The sequence below is a fragment of the Galeopterus variegatus genome, unplaced genomic scaffold (genome assembly GCF_000696425.1).
Source record: "Galeopterus variegatus unplaced genomic scaffold, G_variegatus-3.0.2 Scaffold7633, whole genome shotgun sequence".
Lineage (NCBI taxonomy): Eukaryota > Metazoa > Chordata > Mammalia > Dermoptera > Cynocephalidae > Galeopterus > Galeopterus variegatus.
This window is the reverse complement of record NW_007733744.1, coordinates 52,958-69,856: the sequence shown is the minus strand read 5'-3', so window position 1 is coordinate 69,856 and position 16,899 is coordinate 52,958.

The window sequence follows — 16,899 nt, the reverse complement described above, 5'->3', positions numbered from 1 at the left end:
GATGATAAGGTGTCATGGGACTGGTCTCATCATCACCTAGAATCCCAGCTCCCACCTGACTGGGTGGTACCTGGGTGTTGGGTGACTAGTATATGGTATAGCCCATCCGGATTTGTGGAGATTGCTTGCTTCATTGAGTGTTGTTACTGTATCTATCATAGACCCAGTTCAAAATCTTGTGGTTTCCTATGATCTATGCTCCTGGGTAGCTCCTCCCAATGTGCTACTTGTGGGAAATTTTGAAATAATGCCCTGTGGTAATGGTTATAACATCTCCTGTAAGCAATGTATTTTAACATCCTGTATCTCTTCCAGTATTGGGAATTAACACAAAGAAAGGAGATTAATGATTTTAACACAACCCTCTTTTGTAGTCCTCCCTGTGCATGTAAATGGCTTTTGGTGTGAGGATACAGGTTCTCAGGTTTTATCACATGTTTCTGCACTGTTATCTTGAACAAAGTGCTTTCTAGGATTGCTTATTGCCAGAGTCCTCACACTTATTTCTGTTGCGGCTTGTGCAGTGACCTCTATGCTTGCTCTGTCTCAAAGTATCCATACTGCCCATTATGTAAATCAATTGGCTCAAAATACCTCATGAGCCTTAATGGTATAAGAGGAGATAGATAGAAAAATTAATGCCAAGCTTAATGCTCTTGAAATGGCAGTAGACTATTTAGGAGAACAAGTACAGATTTTTAAAATGCACATGTCATTGCAATATCATGCCACCTATAAATGAATTTGTGTAACAGCAAAGCTCTTTAATAAGACAGAATGGGAATGGGAGAGGATACATCGCCATGTGCTGCGTGTCTGGCATTCAAACAATTTTAGTGTAGTTTGAACGTTTTACATCAAGACATTTTAAACATTCAAATATTTAAATATTGTGACTCCTAAGGAACTTGTGAAGATATTGTTCAATAAATTTTCTCAGTTGAATCATTTGAATATGGTGCAACAAATATTATACCTGTCCATAGCTTTTATAATTGTCTCTGTATTTGTCCTTTTGTGTTTTTCAGTCTGCCTCTGCTGTAAGAACCACCAATTGCAATGACTCCATCCTATCACCCAGCAATTATGGCTTCAGATTGGAGGTACCAGGGTCTTCATCATCCAAAATATAGAAGGGGGAAATATGAGGCACTGAATAGCAAGCTGACAAAGTCCTTGTTATTTTAAGGGAATTACACTGCAAAGTCTGGTTTCCTGTTTGCCTGTCTCCACCTTCACCTTTGCCTTGAGGTCTGACCTTAGAAAAAAACCAGGACCCTGAGAATTGTGTAAAGGAGGAATTTATGCTCTTATTTTGCTGATAAGTAGTTGACCATGAACCTTCAAATGTCATGACAACAGAAAGTATTCTATAAACAGCTTTGTACCGGACATAACTGGCTTATTCAGTAAAATATGTTATTTTTACTGGCTTATAAAAAGAGCCTAAAATAAACTAAGGTGCTTCATTGGTCAGCAGCCTGTGAAGTCCTTCTGACCCCATAAGCATGTCTTTTCATTTCCCTATTGTCTCCCCTTCGGTACCGGTCATCTACAATTATGTATATTTCTTTTGGTACACTATTCCAGTAATGTTACCCAGTGATGGATCTCCCTACACCCAAACCCTCATGTACAACCCTCTGACAATGAACCGGGCTTTGGTATGTGACTTGCTTTGGCCAATGGAATGTTAGCAAATGTCATGCAAACATAGGTTTGACAAGTACTGGCCACTGGTGTTTGCCTCCTTAAACACAATCATAGTATGAAGATGCCTGGAGCTACACTTTTGGAGACACAGGCCCCAGCCAAGTGTCAGCACAAACCACAGGATATGTGAGTGAAATCATCTTGAATCAACCAGCCTCAGTCAAGTCACCAGGTGACTAAAGCTGAACTGCCCTGCTAAACACACCGAAAATGTGGATTCCTAGAAATATAAGATAATAAAATGGCTGGGTTTTTAAAGCCATTTGGGTTTTGATTTGTTTCTTACATGGCAAATGCTAAATGATACACCTAAGCCCCCAGAATTCAATGTTTTGAACAAAACTATGTGGCACTGAAAGCCTTAAATTACACATCGAACAAAATTGATATACGTTCACAACCACAGGGAGAAGTTTTGAAAATTACAATGAATGTCGACTGAGAGGGACTTCATTGAGGTTCCTGGCACTAATGCAGGCCATGTGTGCCATAAAAAGCAATTGTTTGCACATCAGTAAACTATGGTGTTAGATATTGTTTTTTTAAATATCATGTAAAAGTTGTTTGCTCTAAAAACATAAAAAGGGTCTGTTTCTTATAAGTTAGTAGTGAACTGTACAAGGGTACTTCAAAAGTTTATGAGAAAATATAATTAAAAGAAAATAGGGATCTCTCCATGAAGTTTTTGAAGCACACTAGTATTCTCATTTTCCCATTTAAGTAATGTAAAATTGGCTCCTATATATATATTGGCAAAATTTGTGATTTTCAAGAATAGAACACTGACATTAAGGGAAGTACTTATGTTATTTACTTTTTGTAGTAACATGATCCCCAGAAAGCACTGGAGATCAAAATAGGATAGGAATGTTTAATGCAATGTATGTTAAAGCATACATTGTTCTAAGTTGACTTGAGCATTACAAAAGTAATCTCAACAGTGAACAAACAGTTGTTTTGATGGAAGTGTGGCAAAATGGAGAACAATAGGCAAAAAGTCAGGATGTCTAACACCAACAAATCATGTCACCCTGGGCAACTCACATTTCCTCATAACCAATTATTTTCACTTCCAAGATAGAAATACCTGGCAAAACATTTCTGAACCACCAGAAAGAAACTATGAAGATATAACACCATCAGCACATCTCTAGATGCCAAAATTGGTGATAGGCTGCGTTTGAGAGAGCTCAGACACTAGGACCAATGAAGGAAAACTGAAGGAATGGGAATGTGCTCAGAGAGCACTGCAGACAGATCCCCTCAGATATGAGAGGTTATTTCTGCACCTCACAGAATTCCTTCAAAACCCCTTCATTGAGTAACATTTCCTACATTCTTCTCTATTCTTCTCAAACTCACTCTCCCTTTTGAAAGTTGTGCCAAACCTTCCAATATCACCCAGTCTCAGGTGGTTACTGAATGAGGTATTATCGGCCAACTCTTGCGCACTGTAAGCACGAGACTGAATAACTGCGTGGGCTGTGAAAGCTACGCCTTTCTGGGACTCCTTTGCCTCTGCTCTGAAGCAGTCCTGAGAGGGTTCAGGCCACAGTGATGTTCTCCCAGGTGGGATTCTTATTCATATTCACAGGGTGAACTCCGTTAAACTCTGTCACAGCTCCTGTACTCCTAAGAAAACCATAATATCATCCCATGCCCCAATGTCCCTCCTAGAAGTCCCTGTCCCTGAAAACTTGGTCTTATATCAACATATGTAAACTCAGACAAGGAGTGCTAGACAGGCCTCACAGTGCAGGAGGGGCCAGAAACTTGACTTGCTGAAGAGACACCCAAAAATCACACAAACACAACTACCACAGAGTAACACCCTGTCTGCACACACCTCAGTTACTATCTGGGAATTTGGGGCAGTACACTAGTATCAACACGCTCATGTCACAGAGGGGTAAAGTGAATGTCCCATAGGTCGGTACCAGGTTCCTGGATGGCGGAGCTGGAATGTGGCCTCCCGCACACCTCCCAGGCTCGCTGTCTTCACACACTTAAACTCCCTTTCCCATCGCCATCCTGGACCTGAGCCCCCGTTCTGGGACATCTGGAACCGGCTTCTGCACACCCGGCAGCGCCGTCCTGCAGAGATATCGAGGAAAGCGCAGCCCGGGCGCCCCTTCCCCGCCCGGCCTAGGTCCGCGGCGCTTCTGCCCAACAAGTGCTGGGACACCCGTCTCCCCCAGACCCCTGAGGCCCACGGGGCTCCTCTTTCACCCTCGCACCCACACTGAGGAATGTCCAATCCAACACCCGGATCTGGGGAGCAGCGTGCGGAGAGCGGCAGCGTCCGGAGTGCCCCACAATAGATGGCGAAGTGCATGGGGCCGCACGTGCGCAGTAGATACCCGGAAACACCTGTCCCATGGTGGTCCTGCGAGGGTGACGTCATTGCCAGGCAAAACTACATTTCCCAGATAGCGAGGTGAGCGAGCAGGCACAAAAAAAGACCTTTTTTTGTATACTGTGTATAATGTATCACACAGTATCACGCTCTGTAAGTTTAAGTTTTTCATGTGTGATAATGTGCTTCAATTGTTCAATGCTATGTGGGTTGTAATATGAAATGTATTTCTTACCATGGGCTGAATTTCAAAAATAACTGAAAGCCATAAATTATTCTTAGCCACTATTTTTGCCTTTGAAACGTGTTCACCAAGTTGCCACTTCCTTGTAATGTGGTCATCACACAAATTTTCCTGTAAAAAGAAAGGTTTTATTTCCTACTGTGCGTGTGTGTGTGTGTGTGTGTGTGTGTGTGTGATAGAGAGAGAGAGAGAGAGAGAGAAAGAGAGAGAGAGAGAGAGCGATTCCTTCTTGTACCCTGTGTTCCAATTGCTCACTGCTCCTTGGCCACAGGCCTAAAATAAAAATCTCAGCCCAATGCACCTGCACGCATAATTCAAATAGAATTTGGGAGTAGAGTCACCATGAGTAAATGTTGACAATAAGGTGTAAGGGAGAGGAGCCTCAGGTGCCCGAGAGTGCAGGGCAACTCAGGCCAACCCAGGTGTGCCACAGAAGTGCTGGATTCACCTTTATCAGGAGCTCTCCATTCTCTCCTCAGAACACTTTCTTTCCTCAACTAAACGCTTTCCCGCTCTCTGACTTGTCTATTCTCATACAGTATGAATGAGGCATCGGGTCTCCAGGACCTGCAGGCTGTGACCAGAACATCAAAAGTGAATTGTTACCCCTTTACTATAACTTTCTTCTCACTTTTGGTTTGTGGACTCTCCCATGTGCTTCATTCCCACACCCAGTTCTTCCTCGTACCCTTCCTCAATAAATGGCTCACAGGCTGGTGGAGGGAGTAAGTCTTGAAGATCACCTGAGAGCAGACAGAGTAAAGGGGTTACCAACAAGATAAGAAAAAAATGGTGATGAAGCAGAGGTTAGAATTTCAGATGCCAACACCCTTCCTGCTTTTGAAGTTACTCACAGCCCAGATGGGACTGATCCCCTGGCTGCCCTGTCATTTCTCATACTCACTTTAAAATGTCCAGTCACTTTTGTACAAATTGAAGTTGAGTTTTCTTTACTATTTTTCTTACTACAATAGTTTATTACTGAGGAAGATCTGTCCTTACCAATGTGAATAATGTCCAGCTTTATCCTTCTTGAGGAATTCCTTTTCCACAAATTTAGGAGCTGAGAAATTTCCTTCTGACTTGATTTGGGATAGCAGACATTTCCTGTCATGGGCTGGGACCATGCTAAATGTGTTGAAACCATGGAGATAAATTTTCTATCCCATTGCCATGTTTCTACACTCCCTTACAGTTAGGCATGGTTAGAAGATGAATTATGGCCAATGAATTGCCTCCAATAAAGCATGGAAGAACAGTGTGCAACCTTAAATGGGCTCCAGATGAAGTAACTCTAAGCATTCAGAACCCAAAACAGCCTAAGTCCCTGAGTCACTCTGAGCAGCAACATGCACACCTTGTTGACCTGAATGTAAACGTGAGTGAGAAATATGTTCTCTTCTCTGCAACCGCTGAGATAAGAAAACTATTAGTATTTTTTAAAAAGATGACTGGTAAGGGGATCTTAACCCTTGATTTGGTGTTGTCAGCACCATGTTCTCTGACGTGAGCTAACTGGTCATCCCTATATAGGGATCCAAACATGTGGCCTTGGTGTTATCAGCACCACAGTCTCCCAAGTGAGCCACGGCCCTGCCCTAGAAGATTATATTTAATGGAGAACAATTAAATCTGGTGGGTCTAACAATCTGCACTCGCTCTCCACACCACACGGAAGGGAGCATGGAGATGTGCTGAGTTGAAGTGACAGCAGTGGGGGTTTAGAGAGATGAGGCCACAGGAATTGGCAGGCAGGGTTCTGGAGAGGAAGGAGCAATGCAGAGAGAGAGAGCATGAAAGAGAGAAAGAGAGATCTTCATATTTGCACATAATCCAGAGTGTTTGGATAAACACAGCACCCCACATGCATTGTGGGGGTGTGAGTGGGTGTTGTGGGGGAAGATCGAGATGCTTGCAAAAGATGAAGAGAGCAATAATTGGGAAACTACAGGGCACTATGGTGCTTGAAAATGTTTGTGTGCTTAGTCAAAGTTTCCAGCGAGGTGCTCCATCTGGGCTGGGCTCTGTCTCCTGCTGTGTATCTAGACTCAGCCCTCTCTCTTCATCTAGCTCCGTCTGGGTTCTGTGCTCTACAAACACCCTCCTCTTAAAATTTTGTAGATGTAGCACGTTACTGTCATCTCCCATCTGTTTCATGTTAGTCCAATGCCACTGATTTTAGATTTCTGTCCTTCAGAATTGTGAAAGAATAAATTTCTGCTGTTTTAAGCCATTATGTTTGCAATGATTTCTTATAGAAGCAATAAAAAATAAGAGTCCCTTGCAGCTTAATTCCTCTATTTGTATCAAGCAGATGTAGCCAACAATAACTGGTACCTATAAACAGTGATCAGATCTGTTGGGAAACAAAACAAAATAGATTTTAAAACATAAAAACTCATTAGAGAAAATAAGGAACATTTTATAATGATGGAAGAGTTTATTAGTAAAAAGAATTAAAGTTCAGAAGGCTGCTAAAGCAGTGATTAGATGTAAATTTTTACATGTTTATATGTATATTAAGAAGGAACAATGATCTCAAAATAATGTTAAGCTTCCCCCCAAATATGCTGTAAATAGTAAGGCAAACAGAATCAAAAGTAAGAATAAGAAAAGAAAAAAATAAAATTACACACACACAAAAGAAATGGAATAGGTAATAAAAAAATAATAAAGAATAACAATAACACTAAAAGCAGATTCAGAACAGATTAAAAAAATTGACAAATCTTTAGCTAGTCCAAGGCAAAAGAGAAAAAAATGAAGAAGAGAGAGAGAGAAGATTCAAATAACTACAATCAAAGAGCAAAGACGTCCTTACTACCAAACTTACACAAATAAAGAAAATATTAGAGAAGAATAATGTGCAGGATTATATGGCAGTATGTGAGATAATTTACATAAAATGGAGAAATTCCTAGAAAGTCAGAAACTACTGGAAGTTTCTCAAGAATATGATAAATGATGTGAGTAGACCTATGATAACTTTATATTTAAAAACTACTATACACAATGTAAAGTTTTTGTTCAGAAACTTCACTAATTCTACCAAACATTTGGAGAAGATTTAATATAAAGTCTGCTCAAGTTGTCTAAAAACTAGAAACACAGTAGAGACAATTTTACATTCATTACATGAGGCGGTTTTACTATGATACCAAAAACATACTGAGATATTACAAGAAAAAAAAAACCCTCAAACCAGTTTGGCTTGTAAGTATAGATACAAAATCCTTCAAAAACAACACAACCAAACAGAATTCAGCAACATACATAATAATTATTGTCCGTGACCCAGTTAAATTCTCAGAAATAGAAGGTTGGTTAACAACTAAAAACTTTTTAACGTAATCTACACATCAATACAACAAACAAAATCACCTGACCATCTCAATAGATACAGAAAATAATTTTGACAAAATTTAACATCCTTTTATGATGAAAACATTTAACACAGGAATAGCAGGAAACATCAACAACAGATAAAGGGCATTAAAATACAAACTCACAAACAAACAAAAATCCCACAGCTAACATTATTCTTCATAGCGAAAGCCAGCATCCTTATTTTCTGAGATCAGGAACAAGATCATTATGTCCATTCTCACCACATCTATTTATTGCTGTACTAGATGTGCTAGCCAGGACAATTTGGCAAAAGAAATAAATAAAAAGCATCAACATTTTAAAGGAAATACAATCATCTTTATTTACAGATGACATGATCTTGTATCTAGAAAATTGTAAGGAATTCACTAAAAGCTATTAAAACTAATGAAAAACTTCATGAAAGTAATAGAATAGATCAATGTAGAAAAATTAATCAAATTTCTGTATATAAGAAATAAACAGTCCCAAAATAAAATTGAGAAAACAATTCTACATATAATAATATCAAAAGCAAAACATGAGTAACTCAAACAAAAGAAGTGTAAACTTGCACAATGAAAACTACAACACATGGCCAGTGAGGAAAGACTTAGGTGTCATCCCTGAGCCTCATGTCCTTGGCTCTAAGGACTGTACCTTAATAGAGAGAGAAAAGGGATTTCATTCATGGACTTTATATTATGAAAATGGGGTCAGGGTGAGTTCTATACATCCAAGTGTGTATTACTGTCCTCATTTTTATGGACAGAAGACTGAGGCCCACTAATAAAGGGAATGAGAATCCATATTTTAGAGGATGGAATATAGTCACTGGTTGCCCCCACCAACCCCTGCTAATCATTCTGTACTTAATGGATATCTGATATCATACCAACAAGCATTTGTTGTTTTTATTATTAATACTTTTTACTGTTATAAAATATATATAACAAAACTTTTGCCATTTTGAGCATTTTAAAACATACAATTACATAAAATTAAATATATTGACAATGCTGCGTGTTGGGAAAATGGAATAATTTGGTCAGAGCCCTCACCTCGGGTCCAGTTGGGTATGGTTCAGCATCCTTTGTAAGCAAATTGTATGTGTGTGTGTGCACGCACGAGTGTGTGTGTGTGGAGTTAGTGTGTATGCGTGCCAGTGTATCTTTTTAGTTTTGTTGCTACACTTGTGTTCTTCTGCAAAGAGAAAGAGAGAGAGAGAGGACAGAGGAGTTTTAGTGAAGCAGGTGGGTGGCCATTGGCCTTGGGTGTTGGCCCCATGCAGCCATGCTTTCAAACCTATGGCTTCCAAGGACCTTTTGGCTGGTTACCTAGCTCATAGATTTGTGTGGAAGGGTCTGGTGACCTAGCCTCATGTGTGAGGGGTCTGGGGACCCAGCCTGGCATGTGAGGGTTTGTGGCCCAGTCTGTGAATGGGCTTGAGGGGTCTGGGAGCTCCAGACCCAGCCCTAGCTTAACAATCGGCCCAGTTGGTGCAGGATTACGGGCATGTAAAAGAGCCCAACAACTGGCATGGTCCCCTAGTTTTACAATTGGCTTCAAGAACAAGAGTAAGAGCTAGACAATTGGTGCTGTGAGGATTCCAGGCCTTAGCCTAGCCCTAGTGCAACAATTGGTGATATCGACGGGATTCTGACATTAGCCTTTGCCCTGGCTTCACACTGTGTAAACACCACTTCTATCCATCCAGAGCTTTTGTTTTACACCCTAACCATAATCTGTGTACCCTCTAATGAATAACTCACCAGTATTACTTCCCCTTCAGTTTCTGGTAAGCTGTGATCACCTTCTGTCTCCAAATTTTTCTTTTTTAACTTTTTTCTTAATTGACCAATGATAATTGTACATATTTATGAAGTAAAATGTGATATTTGGGTACATTTATATAGTGTGCAGTGACTATATCAAAGTAATTAGCATGTCTTTTTTTTTTTCCTAAAGGTTATGAGGTTTTAGGTCCCGACATGGCTTCAGTCCAGCTCACTCCAACACAGCTATCCTGTAAACCTGCTGCTTTATTTCATTATATACACAAAAGCAGTTTTTCCAACTGTGTAATGTAATCCACTGAAGACTCACAAATTAGTTTATTGGATGAGAACAAACATCTATTAATAGGCTGAAAGAGTTAAATTAATTTATTGTTTGTTTGCAAATTTAAAGTGAAATGGAGACAAGATTTTTCCATAGTTTAAAATGCATTTGTAAAAAATAGATGTGGGTTCTATGACAGGAATACCTATATCAAAACTAAAAAATATTAATAATTAAAATGTTACTTATTTCGATAATGGACTAGATGACCCACATTTGAATTTCCCCATTATTCCCATAATGTCCCAGGTTGACGAGCCAGGATTTAATAAATAACCAGAATTTCATGTCATTTTCATGTAGACAGAGGCCAACCCTTATTCAGCAGGCTCTGGTCTCCTGGTAACAGGGCTCCCTGCTGAGAAAATAAGCAGAATGTTTTTCTTCTTTGGTTCCCATAGGAATACAGACAGTATCCTGGGAAATGTAGTCTCAACCTCCAGTGACGTTATCAGCACAGGAATATGGGAAGGGTTGCTCCGGGATGCTTCTGCGCATGTGCTTCTCCACCCACACCTGCCATCTTTGCCTGCTACTTTCCTACCCTTCGGCTCTCTGGACTCTTTTCCTCAGTTGTTGGGTTATCCAAAAAGCACCTTGAGCTCAACAAATCCAAAGCAAAAACCACGTTCTTTATTCTTCTTCTGTAATGAGGGCACTTCAAAAATTTCATGGAAATATTACTATTTCCTTTTAGTTCTATTTTTCATTTTTTTCTTTCTTTTTTTTTTTTCTTTTTGGCAGCTGGCCAGTACAGGGATCTGTACCATGACATATGTGTTATAACGCCACACTGTAACCAACTGAGCTAACTGGCCAGCCCTAGCCCTTATTTCTATGAACTTTTGTACTACACTCATATATGATATTGTTGCCAAGTAGTCTTGACCAAACCCCCAAAAGTGGATTTTTCCCAAACTCCTCCCTCTCTCACAGATCCAATCACATCTGGTCTCATGTCCTGCTACTTTTGTTCTTGTGTTTTTAAATTTTTATTGCAATGGCTACATGCAGCGCCTGTAAAAGGAGAGGCACTGCTGTTGCTCAAAAATAGTAACTTTCGATTTTGTCATGGAAATCTTACTTTTGGGAAAACCTGAAGAATATGTTTGATCAGTGATGAGGGTTCATCTTTCTTGTAGTTTGTGCTACTAGCCAGCACGTGTGGAAACACACTTAGGAGTCAGTGGGAGAAAGTTTGCAGGAGTTCGTGGGATACATGTGAGCAAGGCTCAAGAGAAAAATACACAAAGAATAAAAACAGGGAGCACAGATTTTAATAATTTGGACCTTTTTCTTATATATTTTATGTCCATGATTCTATCTTAAAAACACTTTTTATTATGATATACATTACATGAAATTTGACACTTTAATCTTTTTTAAAGTTACAGATTGGTAGAATTAAATATATTCAAATTAATTTGCAACCATCACACCATACATCTGCAAAATGTTTTCATGTTCCTCAAATAAAATTTGTACTTTACAAACACTAAATCCCTATTTTCCTCTACCAGAAGCCCTGGCAAGCACTATTCTACTGGCTACATCTATGAATTTTTCTATTTTAGAAACCTTATATAAGTGCAATCTAACATCTTTGTTTTCTCATGATTGGCTTATTTCATGAAGCTTAATGTCCTCAAGCTTCATCTGTGTGGTAGTACTTCACAGATATTTTCTTACTTTTTAAAGCTCAATGGTATTATTATACACATACACCACATGTTGTCTGTCCATTCATAAGCCGGTGGATGCTTAGGATGCTTCTTTCTTTTGGCCATTGTGGATAATGCTGCTGTGAACATGCAGGTGCTAATGTCCAGCTCAGTCTCGGCTTTCACTTCTTTGGGGGATATACCTAGGAGTGGAACTGATGGGCCACATGATAATTCCATGTTCAGAAATCTCCATAACACCTTCCACATTTTAATTTCCCACCAGCAATACATTATTGTTGCAGTTTCTCCACTTCCTTTCCAACAACTGCTTTTTTTTGTTTTTGCACTGGCCACTGTAATGGATGTAAAGCAATAGTTTTTTGTGGTTTTGATATGCATTTTTCTAATGAGTAAGTTATGTTGATCATCTTCTCATGTATTTATCAGCAATTTGTCTTATGTGTATTTTTAAATTTTCTTGTTTTGCTTTTTATTTGTAGAATTTTAAAGCCTATATTCTGACTATCAATACCATATGACATATGTTTGGCAAATATTTTCCCCATGATATGGGTTGTCATTTAACTCCATTAAATGTGTCATTTGATGCAGAAAAGGTTTTAATTTTATAGTTTGACTTATTTTTGTTGTTCTTATTTCTTGTGTAATACTGATTACATTATTGCCAACTCAAAGTTATGCAGTTTCTCCCCTCTGGTTTTTCTTAAGTGAACCTTTAAAATTTACAAGTATAATTTGATATCATAACATAAAATATAAGATGATAGTTGTTCATTCATTTAGACACTAAAATTCAATCTAAATTTTGACAGTCAATGTTTCCAATTAAGGTACTATGTTTGGTCTTTAATGACTTTGGTGCTTCAAACATGCCAGATACTGTTGGCTAAGCAAGCGGCTAAGACCAACCCACATTTAAGAGAAATTAGTTTTTACCCCAATGGCAGGAGTGAGAAAGAATTTATGGCTGCCTTCACTCTATCACAAATGTCATTGTTACAATACATTTTGATCAACATATATTCTCATTTCCTGTTACATTTCTTGTTTTATTCACAAATTGTTCACAAGTGTATTATTTCATTTTTCAATATTTGAGGCTTTTCTGAAATTCTTTTTCTTTTTGATTTCTAATTTTATTTCATTTTATTTAATTTGAGAAAACCCATGTTGTAAGATTTCTGTCTTGAGACTTGTTTTATCACTAAGCATTTTTTCTGTCTGGTTGAGTGTTTACATAGAGATATATAAATATCAGCCAGGTCAGGACAGTGTCATTCATGTCAATATACTTACTGGTGTTTTTGTTTTTTTTTTTAAAGGATGACCGATAAGGGGATCTTAACCCTTGACTTGGTGTTGTCAGCACCACGCTCACCCAGTGAGCAAACCGGCCATCCCTATATGGGATCCGAACCCGTGGCTTTGGTGTTATCAGCACCGCACTCTCCTGAGTGAGCCACAGGCCGGCCCCCTTACTGGTGTTTCACCTGGTGGTCCCATCTATTAATAAGAAAGGATTATTAATTGCCGAACTGTAGTTGTAGATTTTTTGTGTTTCTTGATCTCTTCTGTTGCTTTTTAAAACAAAAATGTCTTTCAGGAATTGCTTTTAGGCACATACATATTTATAATCATTATAATATCCCAGTGTAAGATCCATTTATTATTATGAAATGTCTCTATCCGGGGTAATACATTTTGTGTTGAAGTTTATTTTGTCTCATATTAAGATCTCAACTTCAGCTTCTTGTTCTTAGAATTTGTATAGTATACTTTTTGTTTCTGTCCTTTTACTTTCAGCCAGCGTCTTTGTATTTAAAGTGTGTCTCTATGGATAGCATATTGATGAATCTGTTTTTGTCTGTTTTTGTGTTTAATCAAGTCTCACAATCTCTGCCTTTATTTAAATATTTACTCAATTTACAGTAAACTATTCATGTCATTGAATTTAGAACACCAAGAAATGCCCATATCTAGAAACTTTAATGAATTCTACCAAACATTTGGAGATTTAGTTTCAATTCTTCCTAAACTTTCCAAAATATAGGAGCAGTAAGGACACTTCCCAACTCATTTTATGAGGCCAGGATTATCACAATAACAAAACCACAAAAAAGACAGCAAAAAAGAAACATTGTGACCAATATGTTTTATGAATGTAGATGTAAAAATCTTCAAAAAGTACAAACACGTAGAATCTAGCAACATATAATAATGACTGTACTCTAGGGCCAAGTTGGATTTATTCCAGGAATACAAGTTTGATTAATAGCCCAAAGGTATTCAATATTATAAACCATATCAATATGATAATGAACAAAACCACATAACCATCTAAATAGATGCAGAAAATAAATTTGCCAGAATTCAACATTCTTTCATGATGAAGAAACTGAACAATGTAGTTATAAAGGGGACTTTTCCAAACTGATAAAGGGCCCATAGAATCCTCACAGCTAACATCGGCCTTAATGATAAAAGCCTGCATCATTATTTTCTATATTTAGGAACAGGATAAATGTATTCATTTACACCACATCTATTCTTTACTGTGCTGAAGGTGCTAGCCAGAACCAGTTATCTGTTGCTAAAAAAAAAAAAGAAGAAAGAAAAGAAATGCAGAAATATATAAAAGACATTTTGTTTGAAAGAAAAAAAAGTTTATTTTATTCACAGATGACAAGATCTCAGTTTTAGAAAATACTAAGGAATTCACTGAAAACTCTTAGAACTAATAAGTTGAGAAAATTAACATGATACAAGAACATTATGCAAAAAATAATTGTATTTCTTTAAACAATAAACGAACAATAGTAAAATAAAATTAATGACACAATTCTAGTTATAATAGTATCAAAATTAAAATACTTAGGAATAACAAAGAAAAATGTGTAAGCATGAGCACTTCAAAATGTGACTAGTGTGCAAACACCTAAATATCATCATTTCTCAACATCCTCTCTTGGCTCTGAGGAAGGGGGTGTTATTATGTTATGTTATTAGATCTTTATGTTATTAGATCTTAACCCAGGGTGAGGTGCCCATTTGAATAGGAAAAAATATAACATATCCAGAAACTGTTTTTCCTTTGCTCTCACAGCACAGTCATCAACACAAGAGACAAACATCTGTGATCCCATGTGTGGGGGTTTCTCCCCACTAGCAAGCAAGCCAGCAATTCTGCAGCAAACACCAGCTGAGTGTCCTCTAATTCAATTCAATTGTGACGCTATCTACCTGGAGACAATGTTAGATCCCACAGGATGAGGGCTCAGTCCCCAAGGCATCCCCTTATTTCAGGTGCCATCTGCAAGTCCAAGCCTCTGAAACTTCCGATTAAACAGCTATAAATTAGCGTTTTACAACTCCCTCCTTGAGTTCAAGTTTGCTTGAATGGTTCAAAGAACTCAGGGAAACACATACTTACTCTAACTGGTTTATTATAAAGAATATCTAAAAGGAGAGAGATAAAGGAATGCATAAGAGCAGGTATGGGGGATGGGTGCAGAGTTACTATGCCCTCCCGAGGCAGCCACCTTCCAGGAAACTCCACGTGTTTAACTATCTGGAAGCACTTCTAACCCAGTGTTTTTGTTATAGAAGCTTCATTACATAGGCATGATTGAAGCATGGACAACCATGTAGAAATGTGATTGGTCCATGAGGGTAGATCTAATGCAAAGAGACTGGGTGGGGAAATCCAGAAAGAACTGTTTGTTCAGGTTCTTCTTGACCTCTCTGTGCAGCATTCTTTCCTCTCCTGCATAGGGCAGAGCCCCTGCTGAAATGGGGGTTATATCACCTATAATCAGCTAAGGTGGGTCAGGGGACTTCCTGTCTTGGGGAGAAAAGGAAACAGGTAAAAAACAAAAGGCAGGAAAAGATAAGAGAGTAGCATGAGTGAGGAACTGTAAATGAAAATGATATATAAATATAATGTCTCACCATCCAAATATGTATTACTGTCTCCATTTTTATGGACAGAAGAGTGAGGCCCACAAAGAGGAAATGACAGTCCATATCTTAGGTGATAGACTGTAAGTCACTGATTCACCCCCACTTAACACCTTCCAAACATCATGTATTTAATAAAGCCCAGATATCACATCAATAGATCTTTAAGTTAGAGCCTGGGATTCAGGGATCTGAGGAAGAGAGGCTTTAGGTGATAAAGTCTAAGTTTAAATGGCTCTGGGGAGATCAGGGCTGAGTTCTCTAGATTTGTAGGGCAGTCACTGAGGGGCAATTGTAAGTTCATACAAAACACAGGAATTAAAACATGGCAGAACATACATCTATGTTAGAAATATAGAAAACCAGGAATCAGTGTTAAGAAAGAGTCAGACCTCTCACACACCCTACTAACTCACCCTGAAACATCATCCTTTTTTTCCTAATCTTCATTTTCCACATGTCCACATCGACCTGGATAACTTGAACAGACCCTGTTTGAGCAGGAAGAGCTGTAGCAGCAGGAGCTCTGAGAAACCCTTGTGTGAGAGTCTTTGCCTAGCTTGGGCATAAGCCATGGAAGGAACCACAAAGCTCAGATTTCCACCCACCCCCCCACACAAAAAATAATAATTAAATAAGTAAAGATTTAATAGATAAATAGATGGACAGGTGTATGGAACTTGGGAGTGTGGGCAAATAATTTTTAGAAACTGATGTGTAATTAGAACAAGATTTATGCAGTGCACTTTTCCTATGGCCCTGGTATTTTATTCTAACCTGCAGTATTCACAAGAGCAGAGTTTACAACTGAGTGATATAATCCACTGAAGACACACAATTTAGTTTAGTGGGTGAAAACAACCATTTTTGTAGTGTATTAGAAGACAGTTATATCAATTACTTGATTGTTCACAAATTAAAAGAAAAAATAGAGACTTGATTTTTTTCCCCTTTAGAATAGATTGTAAAAAAAATACATGTGGGTCTACAACCGCAATAACTTTAACATAAAAAAGTTAAGCTAATGTTTAATATCATCAGCTGCTTTGCTCACTTTCAAATTTCCCCCATTCATCCTACAACGTGTCAGGTTGTCATTAAAGACAGCAGAATTTCACATGCTGTCATGTGAATAGAGACCAGTACTGACCACCAGGTCCTTGTCTACAGGCAGCAGGATTCACTCCCGGGGAAATAAACAAAACTTCCTCATTTGGTGTGTAAGGGACCGCAGTTGAGGCCTGTGGAAATGTGGTCTCTTCATTCAATGATGTCACCAGCAGAAGACCATGAAGAAAGGTCTTTTGTATTTCTTCCCTACATGTTCTGCTTCATGCATTTCCACCATTTTCTACCAGAACATTTCAGACCCTGCAGTTCTCCAACACTGCTCTGTAGGCTGTGGGGTTGGGTTTTGTGTCTCTGAAGGTAAATGTGAGAATGAAAAAAGAGCCCCC